The sequence below is a fragment of the Dipodomys merriami genome, unplaced genomic scaffold, assembly GCF_024711535.1.
Source record: "Dipodomys merriami isolate MVZ:Mamm:240054 unplaced genomic scaffold, mDipMer1.0.p SCAF_3736, whole genome shotgun sequence".
NCBI classification, from domain to species: Eukaryota; Metazoa; Chordata; class Mammalia; order Rodentia; family Heteromyidae; genus Dipodomys; species Dipodomys merriami.
This window is the reverse complement of record NW_027205311.1, coordinates 1,882-13,018: the sequence shown is the minus strand read 5'-3', so window position 1 is coordinate 13,018 and position 11,137 is coordinate 1,882. Positions and strand designations below refer to the sequence as shown.

Genomic DNA, 11,137 nt, shown 5'->3' with positions numbered 1-11,137 from the left:
TTTGAACCATGAATCTCAGATCTCAGCCTCCTGAGTAGCTAGGATTACAGACGTAGCTAGGATTACAGACAAGAGCCACCAGCACCTGGCTAATAGAGGATTTTTAAAAGGTAAATTTAATGTAGATTTCTTTTTGATTTTGTTGTTGCTTTTCAAATTGGAAAATAGTTTTTTGTTTTTGTTTTTTTTGGTCAGTCGTGGGGCTTAAAATCTGGGCCTGGGTGCTGTCCCTCAGCTCTTCAGCTCAAGGTGAGCGCTCTACCACTTGAGCTACAGCACCTTTTCCAGTTTTCTGGTGGTTATTGGAGATAGGAGTCTCACGGTCTTTCCTGCCTGGGCTGGCTTGAATCGGTACATACATTTCAATTGTTTGCAAAGTTGGGCATTTTCAGTTGTTGCAAAGTCTTTTTTGGTCTAGATTATTTCTCTTTGCCTCTGTCTTTTTGTCTTTGCAGTGAAATTTTAATAACTTGCAATGCTGTATATTTAGTGGAGTATTACATACAGTTCAGTTTATTGTGCTTACTTGTGACAAAATATAAACCCATTTTACTCATGTTGATGTTGTTGAGATGCATTTTTATTTTACTCCAGCATATTTATAATCTTGTGTCTCTAGCGGTCAGTGTGGCTTAAAGAAATTTTGTTCTGCTTCATTTCAGACTACATTGAATTAACATTTAGTTCAAAGCACCTTAATCACTGTGATGATAAAAATAATGGCCAAGGGAACAGAAGTCAATTAAAATGACAACTTCTACAAACATTATCTTATACAATGATATTGATTTTGGTACATAGAAATTTTGACTGAGCCCATGGACTTTAATATTCTTGGAAATATTTGAAGTATTTTTCCCTTTATCATGGAAATTGTTACCACTTTTGTTTAAAAAATACATGAATTATTCTTCTAGTTTCCTTTTAGAAATAGATTTGTGCCTCTATTCAATGCTATTCAGATAGACACCTCTGACAAGCCATATTATTTCTTCATGAAGTTGATTTGATGCAATTATATGTATGTTTCCATATTTATGTTGTGTTTAAAGAAGAGGCATTATGAAATTCTTGGGATGTATAGACTTGTCATGGTTTAACTAGGATGCTATTGAAAAGTCTATCATAGCTCTGTCACAACTATCTGCTTTAATATCCACCACACTTTTAAGACTTCTTTAGCTCTCTAATTTCTTCTTCTTCATCTCTTTCTGTCTTGATTTATTGGGATAATATAAAGGTGAATTGCTGATAAAATTGTAGATTTGGTTAGAATTCTTAGATGACTTCATTTATTAAATACTCTTCAATGAACACATGGTAATGGTAGGAAGAGAGGAAAGAAGACAAGTTTATATTATTTTAGGGATGGGCATCAGCAAAGTGAACAAGTGCTCCCAGGGGCCACAGCATGAACAATTTCGCATTTATTTATTCTCTTGTAAACTATAATCAAATATATGTTAGTAATTACATTAATATATAACAATGTAATATATAATATGGAATAATTACATTTGTTAGAGATTGTATTTATTTGATTGTATATGTTGTAGAATCCATTGCTGCATATTGTAGAAACAGTAAAGAAGGGCTGACTAGAGCATCAACATGCTGAAGGCAATAGAAAGCAATATCAACTACTTGCTACAGCAACATATACTGTATACTAAGATCAAAATGATGCAGAGATTAGCATGTCTCCTGTATAAGGATGACAAACAAATTGCTAAAGCATTTCATATTTTAAAATATTGCAAGTGTATATCTATATGGCAAGGAAAGGAATAATAAAATGTGTAGAGCCAAACTCTCTATTTCTAGAAGTCTGGGACCACTTAGAATATGAAGAAATGCCTATATATACTTTAATAGCTCCTAAGAGATTATTGTTTGTCTCCTTAGTCCATATGTAAGGAACTCATTTAGTGTGCAGAGCAGTTTTGTAGTTGTAGGAGATATTGTGAGATATTTAACAGAGTCCAGTTCAGAGTTTGATGCAGCATATCAGGAAGGTTCTAGAAAATACTAGAAATATGCAGAGGAGGAAGGAGCTGGAGTGATAGGAAAATAGTTAAAGGAAAGCTATTTTTCAGATCCAGTATCCTTTGAGTTCACACCTTACTTTGATTTTTATGTGTAGCCATGTAAAAGAGTTCTAGCCATGTAATATTGTCAGTCCCATGATATGTGCTATTTTCAGGCCTCATCTACAAAACTCTCCTAATCATTATCCTTTCTCTTCTTGCACTAGTGACACTGGAAGCCAAATATCAAAGTTAAGCAGAATCCGTGGCAGAATCTGTATTCCTACATCAAGAGAAGAGCTGCTTGACTATCATGAATACCTAATTTGGACTTTAGGAGAGAAGAAACAAACTTTTGTCAAGCCACTGATTTTTTAGTTTTGTTCTTCAAATCACTGTTATTATCATTATTATCTTTTTATTAATTTTGGTTTATTAGTCAAAACAATAGACCTTTCTAAAATAAAACTCAGTATACCATGTTAACTGTCATGAGAAGATGAAAAGAAAAAACGTCCCCACCCTCACTTCCCCACCTTATCCAAGCTGATGTCATAGTTGAGAATAGAATTGTAGTTACTAGAAGTTGGGGAGAATAAGGAGAATGTGACCATAGAGGAAGGCTCAACAGTAAGTACCAACTTACAGTTAGGATCAAGAAATTCTGATGTGCCATTATGGAGATAGGTGATTTAGATGATGAGAATTTATTGGTTATTCCCTGAAACTAGAAGAAAATAGTCTGAAAATTTTCAGCAGAATAAAATGTTTGTTTTTCTGCCACAGAAGCATATGTTTAAGTAATAGAGAACAAGAGTCTGGAAAGTAGGGTGCAGCAAAATATAGACAGTAAAGACGTCCTGGAGTCAGAATATAATACAACTGGTTAAACTATAATATTGAGCAAAAGGATCAAAAAGTTAGTTGTCTCAGTTTATAGAGCCTGAAGTAAACCTACTGAAGTGTAAAGGTAAGGAGAGTGGTAATATGTCTTAGGATAAGAAAGATTTGTTATTGTTTCTGCATTGGTGGAAGTGACAATGGATGGGGTGGGAAAATTGTGGTTGAGGTCAGAGTGGAGGCAGAGATTTCTTTCCAGGAGAGGCTAGTTGAACACGTGAGCTGGTGGTGCTGGTGATAAAGGAATAGGCTGAAAAAAATGAGCCACGGGAATGTTGATGACTGTGGGAGCACTGAGGAAAGGGAGAAGCTGGAGATAACTTTTAGGTCTATACTTTAGAGCAGTGAGTGTTCCTTTGCCACATGAGTTTGAGGCATACAGAAAAGGAAAGAAATTACCATAGTATCTAATATGTTCTACAAAGATAAAAAGAACAGTTAACATCAAACTACAGCAGCATTCCTCATGTTCACAAATCCATTTTGTCTTCCTAGGTACATAAACTATATTTTCAATCCTTTCTTGGAGCAAGGTAAAATAATATGGTTAAATTCTAGACAACAGCACATAGTTGTAAATGGTATATGCAATTTCCAGCTCAATCCATAAAATCCTGTATTTTATTCCCCAGCATCTGTTCTGTGGCAACCTTGGAAACTACATATTCCAAATGTTAAACTGCAATATGGAAGAATCCTGTCTCTGTAAGTCACCATTTAGATGAATGAGAGCTTTCCTGAATAGCTATGCAACCAACTGAACTATGACTTAAAGTACAAATTAATATTTATTGTTTTAACCATAATGAACATAGTGTGTATTTAACCAGAATAGCCAATGACACAAATACTTTGTTATTAAGCAACTTTAAGTTTAATGTAGCATCTGTTTAATGGATGGGCTAGCCCTAAAATCAAACTTCATTCATACTCTGGTGGAATAACCCGTGATATCACAGGTTATTGTTCCAATAGGATTTTAGAACCTTTTCCTGTTTATTCTCCTATTTTTCAATCTTAGTTGGTAAATTCTGGTGGTTAGATTTTAAAATAGAAAACTTGATGGTGTATTTTGTCTATTACTTTCTTATTTGAAAAAAATCCTTTAACTGGTAAAAGAGGCTTAAAGTATAGATCTTATTTTACAATATCTTGTCTGATATACTGCTTGGTGTGTTAACAAATATAGTTTAGAGCCTCTCTTATTTTTTCTTTATTTGACAGCCAGTAAGATTTCTGGTACTGTTACATTTATGACTTCATAAATTGGAAATGTGGTCAGAAAGAGAAAACCATTATCACTTAGGAACTCATTCTGCAACAAGATTTTTACCCAAGATTTCATTGGAATTATGGTCTATATGTAGAATCTACCTTGATGGTTTAATGTTGAAATCTGAAGTGAAAGAATTAACTCTGAATGTACTTTTGAAACCTCATTATTTTCATCATAGATTGAGTAATAACAGGCAACATTCTGATTATAGAAACTAGGTAGAAATGATCTCTGTAAACTAAATTGCTAACCTTAGTTTATTTCACTTAGTGTATCCATTGAATGAAATTTTGGTGTGCTGGAAAGTGGCAGTTAAGATACAGCTTAAACATTTTCCCAATATGAATCTGTATTACATTTGTGATTTTTGTGCTAGTGGATATTGAACCTGGTATCTTAAGCATGGTAGATAAGCACTGTCATTAAGCTATATCTCTAATCCTATATATATATATATATATATATATATATATATATATATATATATATATATAATCCTTTATATATATATATATATATATATACACAAAGATATATGAACATTTAAAACAGAAGCAACACAGAAGTGTATAGAAGTGAAGTGCATCTCAAAACCTATCAATAATAAAGAACTGTTAAAATTCTGAAGTAGATTTTTATGCCTTCTTTATTTCCATACACAAAATAGTCCTCAGACATATATACAAACACACACATAAATAGAATCAAAATACAGATGTTTGTAATTTACAATTTTACTCACAAGCCTGAAATGTGGTTGTCTCATGTCTGTAAAGAAGAATCACTTTAAAAACACTATGAAATAATCTTTTATAGAAAATACAATAATATAACTAGTGTGGAACACTGAGGTTTCTAGTTTTTCACCATTGTGAGAAATACTGCCATTAACTAATGTGTATATATTTGGGTTTTTGTGAGTAGTGTAAATTGCTATGGTGAATTTGCTTGGAGGGAGGAAAACACATTTAATATTTCTAAATTTAATAGTATTGGAAAGAGTGTATCTATTATGACCAATGCATAGGAAAGGCAGTAGAGAGGATAATGCCTACTATTATAGAAACTGAAATAAAGAAGTCCATGAATGAATTTGTGCTGTTTCTAAAAGCTATTCTGACTCCTGTATTCCAATGTTAGAGTCTGTATTCCAATGTTAGTCTCTGTATTCCAATGTTAGACAAGATTTCCTGATACACAGGAAATGAAACTAATATGTAAATGTAGTATAGGTAGAAAGACTAGAAAAGATTTTTGTTGGAGTAAGACAACTGCATAACTTGTTTGCATTCAGTCCTCTTCTCTTACTCTGAGATGATCTTGTGGAATCTGAGATTACACTTGAGGTACTATAGGATTTGTGAGGTTCTCCATGAGTTCCTCACATATTCTATCTGATTGCTTCACTGTTGTTTTATTTCCATGTGAAGAAGCTAGTAGCCTTTACTGTATTCATTTCCTTCTCTTCTTTCTTCTGCCTGTGTTAGCTGAAAAATACTCTGAAATGTTGAATGAGAAGTTGGAGTAGAGTTAGAGTTGAGAAACTAGGTTTGAGAGTCTCTATTATAGCAGCATTGACAACAAGAAAAACAAATTAGAGAACTAAGGGATCATCGCTGGTTTGTCTTTTGCTTTCTGAAGGTCTGATGTAAAACACATCTGCATTGTGTAATGTGTTTTTTAGATCCAGGCTCTTTCTTTTGTGGTTTCCAGGGTTGTACTCTAAAATGCCTCAGCTTAGAAGAGAGACTCATTTTCTACTGATTATAATTTGTTCTGCTTTCAGTCCATGTTCACATGATATTAGCCTTATTACATGGAGACAAGAAAAGTGAGTCAGCACACAGTAAGTATAACTGTATGTAGAAATCAGGCCTGGAGTCACTTCACATCTCTACGGCTAACTGCTGTGTCAACTTGACAAGATTGTCAATAATTTAGTATCTTAGTTTTCTTGTTTATAAAATAAGGATAAGAATATGACTTTTCAGGCCTGGGAAGGTGGCTCAGTGGTAGAGCGCTTGCCTTGCATGCTTGAGGCCTTGGGCTCAATTCCTCAGCACCACATAAGCAAAAAGAAAAAGGCTTGAAGTGGAGCTGTGGCTCAAGTGGTAGAGCGCTAGCCTTGACCTGAAGAGCTAAGGGACAGCGTCCAGGCCCAGAGTTCAGGCCCATGACCGGACCCCCCCCCCAAAAAAAAAGAATATGTCTTTTCAGCAAAAGATTATTTCATAGTTTTTCAAAGTTATTCTTATTTACTGACATGAAACAACAACTGCATTTCAGGTTGCTGAATAAGTGACTATATGTAAAGGCACATAGCACATTCTTTTTTTGGGGGGATGGGGGGTGTTCTGATTGTGGGGCCTGAACTTGGGGCCTGGATTGCTGTCCCTCAGCTCTTCAGCTCAAGGCTAGTGCTCTACCATTTGAGCCACAGCACCACTTCCAGCTTTTTTCTTTTTGCTTATGTGGTGCTTAGGAGTCGAATCCAGCGCCTCATGCATGGAAGGCAAGCGCTCTACCACTGAGCCACCGTCCCAGCCCCCATAGCATATTCTTAAGAAGTGAACCCAGGCTCTGGGGGCTCACATGTATAAGCTTAGCTGCTCAAGAGGGGTTTGGAGTAGGAAAATCAGTGAGATTCTTACCTTCAACTAATCAGAAAAATGTTGGAAGTGAAGGTATGGTCAACTGAGAACTTGAGAATTCCAAGCCATGAGTTGAAACTCAGTTCTAGCACAGGAAAAAAAGAGATAGATTCTAGTATTAGTGGTAGTTGCACTGGGAATAGAATCATCAATCATGGCTATTGACATGAAAAATACAGAGAATACCTTTAATTGGTACAAAGAATGTGTATAGGAATTTGAGAGAATCAGCTTACTTTCAGTAAAGTTGAAAAAGTAACAATTCATGAAGAAAAATGCATTTGAGTAGGGTCCTAAAAAATGTGTTCCTTTTCCACTAAATCTGTGAAGAAAAATGCAATTTGCAGAATAGGGTGCCAGAGGGAACAAGGATATTGCTGAAGAAATTTGGTGAAATTTGACCTGAAATGCAGTGCCAATTAAGACAAATAGCAAGCTGATAAAAGTTATAAATGAGGGCTAGGGACTTGGCTCAGTATTGAGTGCTTGTTTAGCAATTACAAGAAGTTAATTCCAGCATCATGCACAGAAATCTTAAAATTGAGTAGTCTATGATTTATAAATAAATGACTGTGGTTCTTGTTTTGCTGTATGGGGAATGTGCTGTTCAGATGGGAGAGAACCTTGCCCAGGCCAGTGAGGAGCTGTTCAAAATTTGACCTCCTCTATCCTGAACAGGGAAGTGAAGAAGCTTTGAAGGGGGAGTTTATAGTTTCCTGACACTTTGAAGCACATGGATAGATTTATTTCTACTTCCTCTAAGGGAGAACTTCTCCTAACTCATTTTTCAGGACATAAGGAGTTAGAAATTACCCTGCTTATGGAACCAGACTTATTCTCACTTTTTATTTATTTCAGAGCCCAGTTTCTGACATTTGTATTTGCTCTTTATTTGAGGGCTTGTGAAATCTTATCTCTTTGGTTTGCTTGACTTAATCGCCCATTTTAGAACATGGATCTGCTTTTTCCCCCTGATTTTGAGGCTTCCTATGGAAGTTGACTCCTGCCTCATGGAACCTCTAGTCAAACAAAGCCCTGGATTCTCTTTTTAGCTTGATCCCAGGAGAACCTCAAGCGATGGAACTGTGGGATAATCTTTAAATGGGACAGACCAACTGTATCCAAATTTGTGTTTGTCAGCGAATGCTTGAATGACCTCATCTAGAACACTCAGTGTCTGTATATCTCAGACTGTCTTATTTGAAAATTGATTATAATAATCATAGTACCAGCCTCATGAGGTTATTGTTAGGATTTAATTGAGTAAAACTATGTCTAGAAAATCATTTCTTAATAATGTTAATGTGTTAGAATTTATTATCTATTGTAAGGGGTTCCTGTGGGTACAAGAAGATCAACATTAATTTGACCTAGGGGAGCAAAGAAGACCTCTAAAGAGATAATGATCTTTGAACATAAATTTGATCAACAGATCATTTCCTAAGGGATGCAATGAAGGGAAGGCAATCCAAGAAGAGAGAAAGCTGATGAAATGGTTCAGGTATGAAAAATTTAAGAAGTGTATTATGTGTGGAGCTCTGGATAAATTGTGGAAATGGGGTGAGGATGGAGAAGTTAGGGCAAATGATGTAGCTGAAGAGGGTGGGACAAAGGGAAACTGGGAAGGATTTTCAGGTTAAACCAGTGATTTGTAGTTTAGTTCTGGAGAAGCAGGATGCTAGTGACATTATTTAGGTAGGGAAATAACCATGATGAGGTTTGTAAGGTTCCCCTGGTTACAGTGTGAAAGATCGATTGCATTGAGCTTGAATGTTGGCAGGGAGTCACATTTAAGGAGTTATTTCATTTACTCATGGAGATAAATTAATGTGAGTTCTGTACAGTGGGTCATTAATATCACCTATGCTTTCTTTCCTTTGTTGTGGTGATAATTGCAATTCTCATACATTGCTTTTGTTCCACGTAGTCATTAGTCATTAGTTGACTTGAAAACCTTTATGCAAGCAAAGGATTTTAAAGTGTTGAAATGTATTTGACATGGTACTGAAGCTTTAATTGTGGCTATGATTCAAATCACCCCAGAATTAAGTCCATCCTTTGCTTTACTTGTCCCACCATTAGTAGTATCTCCGGGTGAGTGACCTCTTGGCATTTTTCTGCATGTGTTGGTTGGATTTAGACAGATTTCATTAAACATTTCGTTTTACTTGGCTTGCTTCAGGGTAAAGTCCAAAAGAACTCTCGATATTTGTTCCTTCCCCCCCTCTTCAGCTAACCTATGATTATTTTCTCAAATGGATCCTTTCACACATAGAGTCATTTAAAGAATTTTACCATCTTTTGATTCTATCAGTCTATCAAAAACTTTGTACAAGCTCTAAACAAGTCTGGAATTTGAAGTTACATGTCCTGTCAAAACATTTTTTTTATTTATAAACTCATTTTTCTTTGCTGTGTACTTCTGAAAAAATAGCATTAGCTCTCTATGGTTTTAGAAATTCCTTTTCTTTCAGAACAGCTAGGAAAAAACTACAAATAATAAAACAAAATAATCTGTAACAGACTGTTTTTTTTTTAATAAAAGGGGGGGGGAACCTCATTTCAGAGAGGTAAGGTTGGTCAAGCATTTTAGGTAATGAGAAAGGGAATTTTTCTTAGCCAAACAGAAATGAGGGTTTTAGTGCTTTTAAGGGACTTCCAGAAAGTATTGGTGACTCCTCTTCGTTTTGATGTCTTTTCTGAGTCTCTCTGAATATGTTAGAAAGATCCAAGTAATTAAAGATCTTCAGTGTCTCAGATGATAAGGATTATCACTAAACTTTCTTTTTCCCACCTATATTGCCAACTTCTTTTAGAAAAGAAATAGTATGTGCATCTAACCTTTAGAGGGTCTTAAAGGAATAGGAGGGATTTCTTCACAAATCTGGACAAATTTAAAATACGAAATACAAAGCTCTATGGAATATTACTGGGATAAATGTATAACTAAAGAAAAGAAGTAAAAATTTCCCCACGTTTCTGTAGGTCAGTGAAATGTTAATAAATGTTGAGGGTAGCCTGTGGAAAGTTAATATGGTTAGGTGAGTTAAGGAATGTTCTACCCATCTTAAACAGAAAGCTAATGAGGATTATAGACAAAGAGGATTATAGATACCCAAAAGGAATAGATTTTCTGCTTATTTGACCACACAATGTTTTTCATGGGGTAGGTCAGAGGACCAGAACTCCTCATTTGGAGCACTAAGAAAATGTTTGGGTACATAAAACTAACATGTTTTAACATTAGAAGTTAAGAGTTTTCAGGCATAAATTCTAGTTGAAATCAAATACAGTGGGATACTACAAAGCCATTGAAATTCAGGTTATTTTTAAGACATAAAAAATGAATATTCTTGGGCTGGGAAGGTGGCTCAGTGGTAGAGCACTTGCCTTGCATGCATGAGGCCCTGGGTTCGATTCCTCAGCACTACATAAGCAAAAAGAAAAAAGACAGAAGTGGCGCTGTGGCTCAAGTGGTAGAGTGCTAGCTTTGAGCTGAAGAGCTGAGGGACCGTGCCCAGGCCTAGAGTTCAGGCCCCATGACCGGATTCCCCCCACCAAAAAAAATGAATAATCTTGGGGGACTTACTGGCTCTGAATTGCTGTGGATGGCTTTAGGATATATTGTACTCTGACTCTTCCCATCACACTTTAACTAGACCTTACTTGCTTGGCACAGAGCATGAAGACTTTATGCTGGTTGTTGAGTATTTATCAACGACTTCTAGAATCTTACCAAAAATCATATGTGTCTTCTGAAATTGAACATGACATTGTAATCATTAATATGATTTACATGATGAAGTTAATAATAGAACTAATTTTATTTCTATATATGTTGACATACTCTGCTAATTCATAGATTAATTCCAAAGAAGGTGTACATAGTTTTGTTAGATTAACAATATGTGACTAAATTTAGAATTTCAAAGGCTAATAGAGTCTTAATATTAAGATCCATAGCAGTTGAAAGCTACTTATTATTGTATTTTTAAAAATAGTATTTTTAGACATATATAATGGACTTTTAGAAAAGGCAAAAACCACAGAAAACCAATGTTTTCTAAAACACACACACACACACACACACACACACACACACACACACGAATGTTTTACCTATTTATGCAAATCTAACTCCGTAAGTTTAAATAGTGACTTACTTATATTTTTAATGCTGGATTACGGAATTTGAATTTCAAGAAATTTGAACAGGATGAAATGACTAAATTTTGTAGAGGTAAATGTTATATTCTCTATTTAGAACTGTTAACTATCTCACT

At 35.2% G+C, this 11,137-nt stretch overlaps 1 pseudogene; it reads left to right on the top strand.

The window, feature by feature from the left end:
• The first annotated feature begins 1,651 nt into the window (after positions 1-1,651).
• LOC138804849 (U6 spliceosomal RNA) lies at positions 1,652-1,749 on the top strand (annotated as a pseudogene).
• The last annotated feature ends 9,388 nt before the right edge of the window (positions 1,750-11,137 follow it).